The 12,534-nt window shown below is 42.9% G+C and overlaps 1 pseudogene; it reads left to right on the top strand.

Moving 5' to 3' along the window:
* Positions 1-3,965: 3,965 nt before the first annotated feature.
* Positions 3,966-7,024, top strand: LOC129333937 (phosphatidylserine lipase ABHD16A-like; annotated as a pseudogene).
* The last annotated feature ends 5,510 nt before the right edge of the window (positions 7,025-12,534 follow it).

Genomic DNA, 12,534 nt, shown 5'->3' with positions numbered 1-12,534 from the left:
ATTGCTGAAATGAGTTCATTCACAAATTCAGAACAATGGACGCACGTATCAATAACGGCATAGGATTCTTCTCTCACTACAGATGCTAATTTTCTGCATTTCCTCTCCTGTTCTAATAAAGATAATTATATTTCACATTATTCCTCCACATCCTATCTTACTTCTTTGCAACACCCAGATTCAGAGATCTTCATTGTACTCATATCTGACAAAGGGAGCTTGACTCTTGAAAGCTTATACGCTGGAAACTCTTGTTGGTCTTTAAGGTTCCACTGGACTTGAACCTTGCTCATCAGTCTGGGTTGGGGAAGTAGTGAGAAAGAACCACCAAGTCCATCATGGATCTCCTTTGGTCTATGATTGCATGATTAAAATGTTTATCTTAGAGCAACAGGACTTCATTTCATTCCACTGAATCACCCCTTTTCCATTTAGAATTATGACAGCAGGGTGCCAAATAGGAGTTTGGACCCTTGGAAGGACCTCATTCACCAATCAGCCTGTGTTTTATCGATTACAGCAAAGTTTTTGACTGTGTGGATCATGAAAAGCTATGAGTGGGTATGCCGCAACATCTGATTGTTTTGATGCACAACCTGTACTCTGGACAAGAGACTGAATATGGGGAAGCAGAGTGTTTCCAATTGGCAAAGGTGTCAGACAAGGATTATCTTCCTGTCTCTTCAACCTATATGCAGAATATAGCATAAGGAAAGCTGGGTTAGATTTAGATTAAAGTGGAGTTAAAATTGGTGAAAAGAACATCAGCAGTCTGAGACATACAGATGAGATCATATCATGTAGCTGGAATTTAAGAAAAACTAACACAGCTACCCACCTAAAACTATCCTCAATGAAGAAATTGAAATTGTGAAAAAATTTCTATTCCTTGGACCTAAAGGGAGACTGCAATCAAGAAATCAGAAGGAGATGGAGACTTCGAAATGTAGTTTTGAAGGACAGTTTTATGGATACCGTGGACAGCCCAAAAAACAAATATGTGGGTTAAAGAATCAATTGTACCTATTAGAAGTAGAAGAAATGCAGAGGAAGTTAAAATATTTAAAGCAATGACATTTTGAATTTGCAAATAAGCCTGGGATATATACATAGCACATTGTCTAAGAAAATAAAGAGGGGAAAAAGGATACCTAGGATCAGGAAAGGAAATCAGTAGTTTATGCAGAGCAAGAAGTTCAAGAACAAAGAAAGATTTTTTTCTGAAATCTTTATAAAAAAGACTTCACAGATGTGGAAGGAATGGAGAAATATTTATCAGAAGAATCAATTAAAAGATTTACATCGCAGCATAGAAGAATTTTGAATCAAGCATTAATAATACAAGAAATTAATGGTGCTATTAAAAAAAAACTAAAGAAGGATAAAGCAGCTGGACCAGATGGCTTGACAGCAACTTATTATAAATGCTTGGAAGAAATATTAGCAATATCTCTACAAAAAGTAATGAATGAAATACAAGAAAGAAAATATATACAAACTACTTGGCAAGAAGTGAATATAACTAACAAACAATGGTATTCCCCATTACTATGTTTGGATGTGAAAGTTGGAGAGTGAAGAAAGCTGACAGGAAGAAAATTGATCCATTTGAAATGTGGTGCTGGAAGAAAGTTTTGTGGATACCATGGGCAGCCAGAAAGACAAGTAAGTGGATACTAGATCAAATCAAGCCTGAATTCTCTCTAGAAGCTAAAATGACAAAAACTGAGGCTATCATACTTTGGTCATATTATGAGAAGACAAGATTATTTGGAAAAGTCAATAATGCTAGGAAAAGTAGAAGGCAGTAGGAAAAGAGGAAGACCTAAAACAGGATGGCTTGACTCAATAACAGTGGTGACATCCTCCAGTTTGCAAGGTCTGAGCAAGTCTGTTAATGATAGGACATTTTGGAGGTCTTTCCTTCATAGGGTCGCCATAGGTTGGAGGCTACTTGACGGTACATAACACACAACACACATATGAAGAAGGGAATGATCCATCACTACCACAATCATACAGACCAATTTCATTATTAAATGAAATTTAATTATTTAATTATTACAGCAATTATGGCTGAGAGATGTAAGAAAATGTGTTCCAGACTTACAGCTCAATCCTAAGGCCCAAGTCAACACCTCCGTTCATGCATCGACATAAATGAGGCGCCAGTCCACTGCTTCCTATAGACTTGTGCAGGAGAGTCCCGTCAGCACTCAAGTGCAGCAAAGCGAGGTGCGGCCACCGCCAGATGCACCCACCCGCCGTTCCCCTGACAAGTCCATTCACACCAGTCAATGGCCACACCGCTCCCCTGACAGGCAGATGAGGGGCAAGCGGCAGCGCAGCCAATGGGGATGCCATGATCCCCGCTGCCCACCAACAGCCCCTCCCCATCAGGGAGTGGGCATCCGTGCCGGGGAGGGGGGCAGTGGTGACAGTGAAGGTCCAGATCGAACACCCACCCTCTTGCCCGTCCAGCCGCCATTTCAGATGAGGGCTAGGCCGGTGGCTGCAGCTCAGTACGCCTGCAAATCCCCCCCATCACTGCCGCTACCGCAAGAAACAGGTTCCCCCTCCCTGAAAAGGGGACCAGAAAGCCTGCAGCACTTGGGAGCAGCCCCCAGGATCTGGAGAGGCAGGGGGGGGCGAGTTCTTCAATGAGTGACAGGAATGGCCATTGGAAAGCACGCGAGAGGCCAGAAGGGAGTGCAAAGTGCCCACAGACTTGCGGCAGCACCATTTGAACACATCACTGCATCACAATGATGCGAGAATTCAGGTTGGACCTCGGGAACCACACCCCAGTCCGGGTAGACTGACAGCCCGCAGGAGCAGAGAAACTGCTCTGGGGGCCACCACTCACCCCCTCCCTGTGCCAGATTTCCCAAATCCATCCCTGCTTCCGCAAACAGTGAAATGGAGGGTGGTCCATCCACCTGGAGGACGAGCCCTAGAGATTCTAAGATGTTCCTCCACAGCCCCCATCTCTAGGCAGTAACTTCCACCTTCCCCTCTGCCGGGCTTATCAGACACCAGCAGCTCAGTCTGTCAAAGAATGAATGTCCTCAGTGGAACCTCCCACACACACTGCCAGACATTCATGGGCTACACTTCAATTCCCACCCCATTGCCTGAAGTTACATTGAGGAGAGGGAAGGGGGCAGGGTAGCTGGACAGGGCGCCACTTGACACCTGCTCCTCCTGGCAGCAGAGCCCCCCCATCGACCCCAGCCCCAAGCCAGAAAAAATTTACGAGGCTGTGTAAGAAGACGTCCTGATGGGGAGTTGGGGGTGGTGGCAGCTGCTATCAATGTCGAGGGAGCGAGTGAACAGACAGCAGTTTCTTGTTTTTCAACACGTATTTTATTAAACTGGAAAACTTAATTTAATTTAATTTTAATTTAATTTATTATATTTATATTCCACCCTCCCCGCTTTCACAGGCTCAGGGCGGATAACAAATACAAACATCATTAAAAACATTTAAAAACATTAAATAATACATTTAAAAACATTTAAAAACATTACATATTACAATTCATGCTGCATAGTGGTTCATACATGCCTCTGTGTTCGCATGGGGGTGATGGTTTAACCCCCCCCCTTCACGGGGGGGGGCGGGCACTGCCCGGCGTCAGCCATATGCCTGGCAGAATAGCTCTGTCTTACAGGCCCGGCGAAATGCAAGACTTGCAAAAGGTGCAAAGGTTCTCTGGAAGTATTTCCTGCCAATGTGGCTGAGCCGCGGGCTGCCTTGGCAAACTGCTGCCTGGGCAGAACCTGAATGGCACTCGCGGAGGCTTACAGGGGGGCTCAGACAGCCATGATCCTTGGTCTCCCAGAGGAGTGGCGATCTGCCTGGAAGGAGTGGCAATCTGCCTGCATGGGAAAAAGACACAAGTGTTGCACGTGACCCAGGCCGCAGCCGAGTGTTGCACAGCCAAGGTCAAGCCCAATCTGCGATGTCTGGGAAGGTATCCATTGGTTGAGAGCTGTGGCAGCAGCTCCACAGGTGCAACTCACAACCACATAATGCATGACCCTCTGGCGAGAAAGTGCTCTGCCATGGGATGATCTTATCCCATAAGGGAGAAAGTCATGTGGCTGAGCACCCTCCAGCAACAGGGTGTTATGCACACTCAGTCAACCCAATCACTGGCCGCACTTCCTCCTCTGCTGGGAGGAGCCCTAGGTGAGAGAATCTGATCAGAGCACCCGCATGGGTAGCTGCCCACCCCCAAACTAGCTGTGTCATGAGTAGTTTTCTGGTCAATTGCCTCTGTGACAGGCAGAGGCTGCTGCCACCGCCCCCTCCCCCACTGAGCCTCACCTGAAGAGACTGACCGTCAGGCGAGTTCAGGTAAGGGGGGCAGCTGGCACAAATCAGCGAGCTGGGTTAGCCGCCCCCCCCCAGCTCCTTCTTACCTGTCAGTTCTCCCTCGCTTCTTACTGAGCTGGAACTCCAGAGTCAGAGAACCTGCAAGGGGATCTGGGTGGTTACTGTTAGTTAGTCAGACATCCTGGACTTTGCCTTTCTTCCCTTGAACAAGTGCTAAGTTCTCCCAGTTTTCCTGCTATGTTTCCCCCAGTGCACTCATGGCCCACCACTGTGAGTACCCACTCTCCTGCCTCATGCACAAAGTCCCCACAGAAGGAGGCTGTCGGCCAGAGCCCCCAGCCACCTACTTACCTGAGTTCATGAGTGGCACAGCCAGATGTTTTGTAGGGTATATGGGCAGGTGATTGGGCATGGGGAGGGGGGCTTGCCTACCCCGTAAGCACACACGGATTGGTCCACCCGGTAGTCGCCATCCTATGCCCTGTTCAGGCCATGGGGGCAGGGTTGGGCACAGGGAGAGGGGTTTGAGTTTTCCTGTTCAATGGGCACCTATGGGCTATGCCTGCTTTTTTCGTGGTGTAACTTTCCTCCACTGCAGGGGGCATTTCCGGGCCTGGGGAAGCTTAGGAAGCTGACTAACTTGCGATGCGCCCCCACCCCACCCCTTCCAGTGCCAGTGCAGGGACTTGTACCTCACTTACATATTTGTACGGCCTCCCAGCATGGCCACAGGCAGCAGCCCACCCGTGGTAGCACACCTCCCTGCCCGTGGAGGTTTGGCACTTATTCCAGATATAAATTAAATAAATTAGGTTTAAATTCGGTTTGGCGCTTATTCCACATATAAATTAAATAAAAAGAATACAAATATATTGTTATTAGCAAAAATCAAAATAGAAGAAGAGACAGAAAAAATAACTGAATGTGTTGTCACTAAAAATCTAATAAAATATTTGGGAATATATGTAACAGGACAAAATGACAATCTTTATAAAGATAATTATCAAAAAGTTGGGGCAAATGTTATCAAAGATTTACAAAGATGGGAACGGTTGAAATTACATAATTAGGAAGAATATCTTACCTATCTATATAGATAAAAAGATCTTTGTGGGGGAGGGCGCGGCTCTATCAGATATATAGGGAGTGAGACTCTTAACAGGTCCCGTCGCTCCAGGCCAGAGGCCATCAAGTCTTCCCAGGGTGCGTTGAACCTTCCTGGGAGTCATATTACCAGCCTCAGACTCTTGAAAAGCGTGCTGATAGCATCCTTGCGCTGGCTTCCGTACTGTGGTCCATTTCATATTACTCCTCCCCATTTGTTGCATTTTAACTCTACAGAAAAGGATATTTAACTATCTCTCACTACGCTGGGACTATGCTATTGTTATTGGCTGGCATTGCTTGTCTCAGAGGCATTGGTCACTGGACTAATCCTCAGTACATTCAGTTCATCCCTGTTCTTGAGGACGCACACTGTTACAGCAAGCCTGAAGACATGAAGAAACTTTCCAGTTACAATTTTGACTTCAGTTGGCCTGTAGACTTTCGATGGGATGAGGCCACAAGCCAGTCAGATTCACACCATGTTCCCCTGTTGTGGACATAACCGAAGCGCTGAAGTGCAGTCAATGGTTTCTTGCATGCAATCAAGAAGCTGCCTTGCCAGATTGCCAGCTACTTAGTTGCTCACACCATTGGCCAGCATATGCTGTATCCAGGCTCTGTATATCTACTGCAGAAAGCTCTGATTCCCATGCTACTTCAAGGGCAGGCCCGACTGGTGGAGAAGCGCAATGGGAAACAAGCAAAGCTTGCAGCTTGTGATGGAAATGAAATTGACACCATGTTCATGGACCTGAGAGAGACCTCAGAGCCCCAAGGCAAGAAGCTGGTGATTTATTGTGAAGGCAATGTGGGATTCTATGAAGTTGGCTGCCTCTTCACCCCCTTGAGTGCTGGATATTTTGTGCTGGGATGGAATCACCGTGGTTTCGCAGGCAGCATGGGAGCACCACTGCCACAGAACAAGGCCAATGCTATGGATGTGGTGATGCAATATGTGGTGGTGCACCACTTGGATTTCCTCCAAGAAGACATCATTGTTTATGCCTGGTCCGTTGGGGGCTTTACAGCCACTTGAGCAGCCATGTAATACCCAGACATCAGTGCCCTTACTTTGCATGCCTCCTTCAATGATCTCATGCCTCTTGCCCTCAAGGTTATGCTGGAGGGGCAAGAGGAAAGCTGGAGGGGGTTGGTTACCAGGACAGTGAGGCAGCATTTGGACCTTAACAATGCAGAACAGCTTTGCACGTACCAAGGACCTGTGTTGCTGGTGCACAGAACCAAAATGAGATCATTACAACGGTTCCTGAAGATATAATGTCCAACAGAGGGAATGACTTGCTTCTTAAGTTATTACAGTTCAGGTATCCCAAAGTCATGACTGATGAGAGGGTGCGAGTCATATGGGAGTGGCTGGAAACTTCCACACCCATCAAGGAAGCCTCTGTTTACAGCTGCTATGAGGAGGAAGACAATTGGTGTCTGTCTGTGTTGACATCCTACAAGGCAGAGCATGGAGATTCTTTACCCTGGAGTGTTGGGGATGATATGACTCCTGAAGGGAGATGGCAGCTTACACTATTTCTGGCCTGGAATAACCTCCAAAACTTCTAAGCGACCCACTGTGCTTCATTTCCTCCCCAAGACTTCCAACTTCCATGACACTTATAGCATTACTGCCCCCACTTCCCCTGCTGCACTCAAGGTTTTCTCTTGGCATTGATTTCTTCCCTTTCTTCCTAGTGCATTTGCTTTCCTTGAGTGTGTGTGGGTATGTCTGACCTTCACCTATTCCACTCCCATCTGCATGCTGTAAATCTGCGGTTCTTTCCCCTGTAATATTTATCCACTAATCCCAGACCACCACCCCCAACATAGTTGTAGGGGATTCAAAATAAAGATGGTGTATTTTTTATTTTTAAAAATGGCAGGAAATGATAAACAATTTTGAATGGAGTGGAAAGAAGCCAAGAATAAGGTTTAAAGTATTACAAGAGGAAAAAATGAGGTTTAGCTGTACCAAATATTACATTGTATCTCCAAGCAGCTGCATTAATCTGGGTGTCAGACTGGATTATAAATTCAAATTGAAGGAAAGTTAAATTGGAGATAATTGATATTAAAGCCGGAATACATATCTATTGATTAAGAAATCACTAAAAATAATTCAAAAGCAAGATGGCAATCATATTCTGAGAGTCAGCCTACTAAGAATAGAGTTTCAATGTTGAAATAGAATAACTCTGCCAATTTTGCCATTGACATCCCCCATTGATGTTTATTGTGATAAGAGTATAAGAAAGAAATTTGACCATATAACCTATAAGAATATGATGGATAAACAAGGAAAAATAAAATATTAGTTCAAAATGAAGGAAAAAACATTCCATGAATATTATATTATCAAATGGTATCAAAAGAGAGCCAGTTTGGTGTAGTGGTTAAGAGTGCGGGACTCTAATCTGGAGAGCCGGGTTTGATTCCCCACTCCTCCGCTTGAAGCCGGCTGGGTGGCCTTGGGCGAGTCACAGCTCTCTGGAGTTCTCTCAGCCCCTCCCACCTCACAGGGTGTTTTGTTGTGGGGATAATAATGACATACTTTGTAAACCGCTCTGAGTGGGCATTAAGGTGTCCTGAAGGGCGGTATATAAATCGAATGTTATATAAATCAAATGTTATTAAAATTGAAAGAACAAAATAGCTAAAGGGGGCCGACTAAGAAAGAAAACAACTTTTTGAACAATTAATCACTGGAGATTTAAGATACCTATTGGGAAAAATTTATAAATTGTTATTACAATATGACATTGAAACAGAACAAGTAAAAAAAATGACAAAATGGATGCAAAAGTTTGGAGAAAATATACACACGAGTCAATAGAAAATCTTTGGACTAAAAGAAATTAAGTTTATTGAATGTCAAATATTAAGGGAGAACTGGTATAAAATGTTTTATAGATGGTATATTTCCCCTAAAGACATTGCAAAAGCAAACAAAGAATATAATTAAAAGTGTTGGATATGCAACATTTTATCACATGGTGAATATGTAAAAAAGCAAGAAAATATTGGAGAGATACATGAAGAAATGCAAAAGAGATTAAAAATTAAGTTTGCAATAGATCCAAAAACATGCTATTAAATATCTTACCAAGCAATATTACAAAAATACACAGTGAATTATTTAAGTATATGGTGACGGCAGCAAGAGTAATATTTGCAGCAAAATGGAAGGCAGTAAAATGTCCAGATTTGAAGGAATGGAAGAATAAACTGAATGCTGCGGATGTCGCATATGTGACAATGGCAAAATTTACATCTCTTACGCAAAATACACCGATTTTAGAATTGCAAAAAAATGTAAAGATTTTTTTTATTATATAGCTGAAAAACCAAGATTAAAATTAAAACAGAGAAGGACAGAAACAAAGGCTTGGGAATGCATATTAATAGATATGAAGATAGATGGGAAAGAAGAATAAAGTTATTTAAACAGAAGTGAAATATTAAGAAGTAAATTTAAGTTAGTTCTATAATGTATGAGTTGATTATAAAAGATTATAGATTATAAATGTTATGTTTATAAAATGAAATTAAAAATAAAATAAAATCATGCTAGGAAAAGTTGTAGGCAGTAGGCAAAGAGGAAAACTCAACATGAGACGACTGACTCAATCAAGGAAGCCACAGCCTTCAGTTTGCAAGACCTTAGCAAGACCTGTTATAATAAGAAAATTTGGAGGTCATTCATCCATAGGGTCAACATAAGTCAGAAGGGACTTGACTGCATATAACACACACACAGTGGGAGGAACTCAAGCCCATACTTTTCTAATTCCCGTTGCACTGACATTTCCCACTGAGCTACCAGGAGCATTGCCTCCTGTGAGCTTGTTTTTGTAGCTTGTACATGTGACCATATTTTTCACCAGCATTTAACAAATAATAATTGTTATAATACATTTCTCGAGGTTAATTTTGGTTGTTGTAGAAATCAAACCATCCAGATGCTGCACCTCCTCTGGCCACCTGATACCCATTTCCCTGCCAGATCTTTTCTCCCATTCTTCTCCCACAGCAATAACTGCACAAAAATATGCTCCAGCCACCACAGGAAAAAAAAGATGAAATTTTACCTGTTCACTACTAATACACCTTGCAGGTTTCCAGTTGACAGTACAATATAGAAAAGTAAGCTAGACTCTCACTACCAACAATATACGGTACTTTAAAGTGTTCATAAGAACTTTATATAACATCACAACAGCCTGGTAAAGTAGGTCAGTATTATTATCTGTATATTGCAAACAGAGGAAGGAAAGAGAGAGGCTCGTCTGCAGCCAGCTAGTGAGTTTTAAGGTGGGTCATTCTTTAAGCAATTATGCTATTCCAGCTACTAAAACATATTCAAACTTTTCATATTTACTATTTTTTTAGGGATGCAACTGGAAAACTATATTTCACTTTGAAGATAATTCTTCACCCATTGGCTCCCAGAATACCAGGTAGGCGTCCTCACATTTGGAAGTTTGTTTGCCCTGAACTCAGTCAGGAAAGGATGATGCTTTCTGGACAAGATGATGCTTTGGAGGTTCCTATACCCTCATCAATTACAACTCAGAGAGACTCAAGAGTATTCTTCTTATAGGATGGTATCCATGGCCATATCTTGTCAAGGGATTCCTTGCATATGGGCCTCTTCACTTCCAAATGGTATAAGCTTGGGACTTAAGCCAAGATGCTGCTGACTCATTTTTTTAAAGACACATTTCAAGCCACTTTAGCAATACACTAGAGGGGCCCAGAAGTGAACCAAATCTTTCAAGCCATCTGGTTCAGTTCCCATTTTAGTTCATTTTGCTTGTGAGAAACAAGCCCAGCCCACAAGCCCAGGTGTGTTGGGAGAGGGGCTGGTATTCTGGTGCTCTTAATGGCCATTTCTCCCTTGCCTGTGAAGTAAATTAAGGCTAAGAAAGTGTAACTGCCTCAAGGTCATCCAGTGAGTTTCCATGGCAGAATGTGGATTCTAGACTGCCACACAACACTGGCCTTCATAGAGTGGCTGCTGTTGAACAGTAGCAAGCAGCCAGTCCTGCAAATCAAATGGTAGCAAGTTGCCTAGTGGTTACTGCTCGGTCTGGCCCTGATGATTCTTCCATCAAAGGCCAAAACAACTCTGTAATGGGCCCTGCTCATTCTCTCTGCCTGTTACAGGCAGAAACCAAGCCTGGAAAAACTGCTGTGATTGCCTGGTAATGGTCACAGAGGGCAGTCATTTATTAAAGCTACAGGTAATCATTTTGATTTTTTTTTTAAAAAAAAAACTGTTTTCTAACATTTTTTCTACAAACCAGGGACTTTTATCAGGGTTGTAGAAAGATCTGTCTTGTCTATTCATAGCTCCATTCCCTGGATTTAAGTATCCTCAGATTTGGCCAGGTTAAGAATTAAATAACCTGATGATGACAAAAAGGGAACCTGCAAGGACTCCCTGCTTGTTTTCCATCTTTCCCACCTTCTCTCCCTCTGGCAGCATCTCCCCAGGAAATCTCTGGCCCAGTTGCACAGTGCCTGCCAGACTCAGTTGCACAGTGGGAACCCTGCAACAACTTGCAGGCAATACCTCATTTCCCCCTGTATCCCCTCCCCACACGATTTCTTCTTTCCCTTCTCCTGGGAGCCCCAATATCCTCAACTTTCTCTGCTTCCTTCTCTCCTTGCCATCCACCAACCAACCTATCTACCTTTTATCTCTCCCCCCCTCCCACCATTTTCAGGTATATTTATGATTAATTTAGTTCATTTATATCCCATCTTTCTCCCCAATGATTTATATCCCATCTTTCTCCCCAATGAAAACCTAAAGCAGCTACATCATTCTCCTCTCTTCCATTTGATCCTCACTAAAGCCCTGTGATGCAGATTAAGGTGAGCATGTATGAATGGCCCAAAGTCACCCACTGAGTTTCCACAGCAGCATGAGGATTCAAACCTGGGTCTCCCAGATCCTAATCTGATACTCTAACCACTCCAGCTCATTGGCTATTGTGGAGTAGCCACTGCTGAATAGTAGCTAGCAGCTGGACCTGGGTGAGTCCTGCAAGTGAAGTGGCAGCAAATCTCCCAGTGGTTGCTTGCAGGTGTGACCTCAATGTGTCCTCCTACAAGGGCCAAAACAGCTCTGGAAAGGGGGACCCTGCCTCTAACCAGCCTTTTCTTGACAGAAGCCAAGGCCTGAAAAGTAACAATTTTGTTGTGGTTGCCTAGCATTGGCATAGATATATTGATTGATAAACAATGTAAAATTGGCACAAAACAAACAAAAGAACCATCAACAAATAGTGACAAAAATGATAACTATAACAAGATACAAAATCAAAAAGAAGTAAAACCAGCCATAATCATTCTTTCCCATACAGAACAGAGTTTTGGAATCACTAAACTACAACTCTAATGATTGGAGAGGCTATAAAACTATAAAACAACATTTCTCTTTTTCAGGGCATACTTTGTGTTGGTATCTAGGCTTTCCTATGAAAGTTGTTCTATATGATACTATAAACTGAGGTCTTCATTGGGACTGGGTCCAGCTTCTGACACTTGGCCTAAGGAAGCAGATCATAAGGTCACAGGAGTATGTCCATTATTTATGTCAGAACACTGTTCTATATGTTGGATAGCACCTTTACTCCTTAAGAAAACACATTAGAACAAATAGGAACTCTTAACCTTGTAGAGGAAAGAACACTTAATCATGCTTAAAACTGATCTACTGGTGTTAGCAATCATGGTTATTTTTATATTTGTGTAACTCTAAAAAATTTGATCTGTGTTTGAAACTTTACATCCCAAAGACCACAATGAGTTTTGACACATAATTGTGCTTAAATGGTTTTGGAAATATATATCAGATGCTATGGAATTCAGATCAGAGCTCCAAAGCTAAGTTAGGAGAAATTACAGCCTTGGTGTTAAGAGTTTTAATAGCAATCTAACAATTAAAAACCATCTGTATAAATTATTCTGAATAGATCAGATAATGATCTTAGAAACTTGTTTTTAGTGGCCGAAATTTTACCCAAAGTTGACTTCCTCATGCACAGAATGTACCAGTTACTGGGGGT

Source organism: Eublepharis macularius, chromosome 7 (assembly GCF_028583425.1).
Source record: "Eublepharis macularius isolate TG4126 chromosome 7, MPM_Emac_v1.0, whole genome shotgun sequence".
Lineage (NCBI taxonomy): Eukaryota > Metazoa > Chordata > Lepidosauria > Squamata > Eublepharidae > Eublepharis > Eublepharis macularius.
This window is presented reverse-complemented; position numbering and strand designations above follow the sequence as displayed.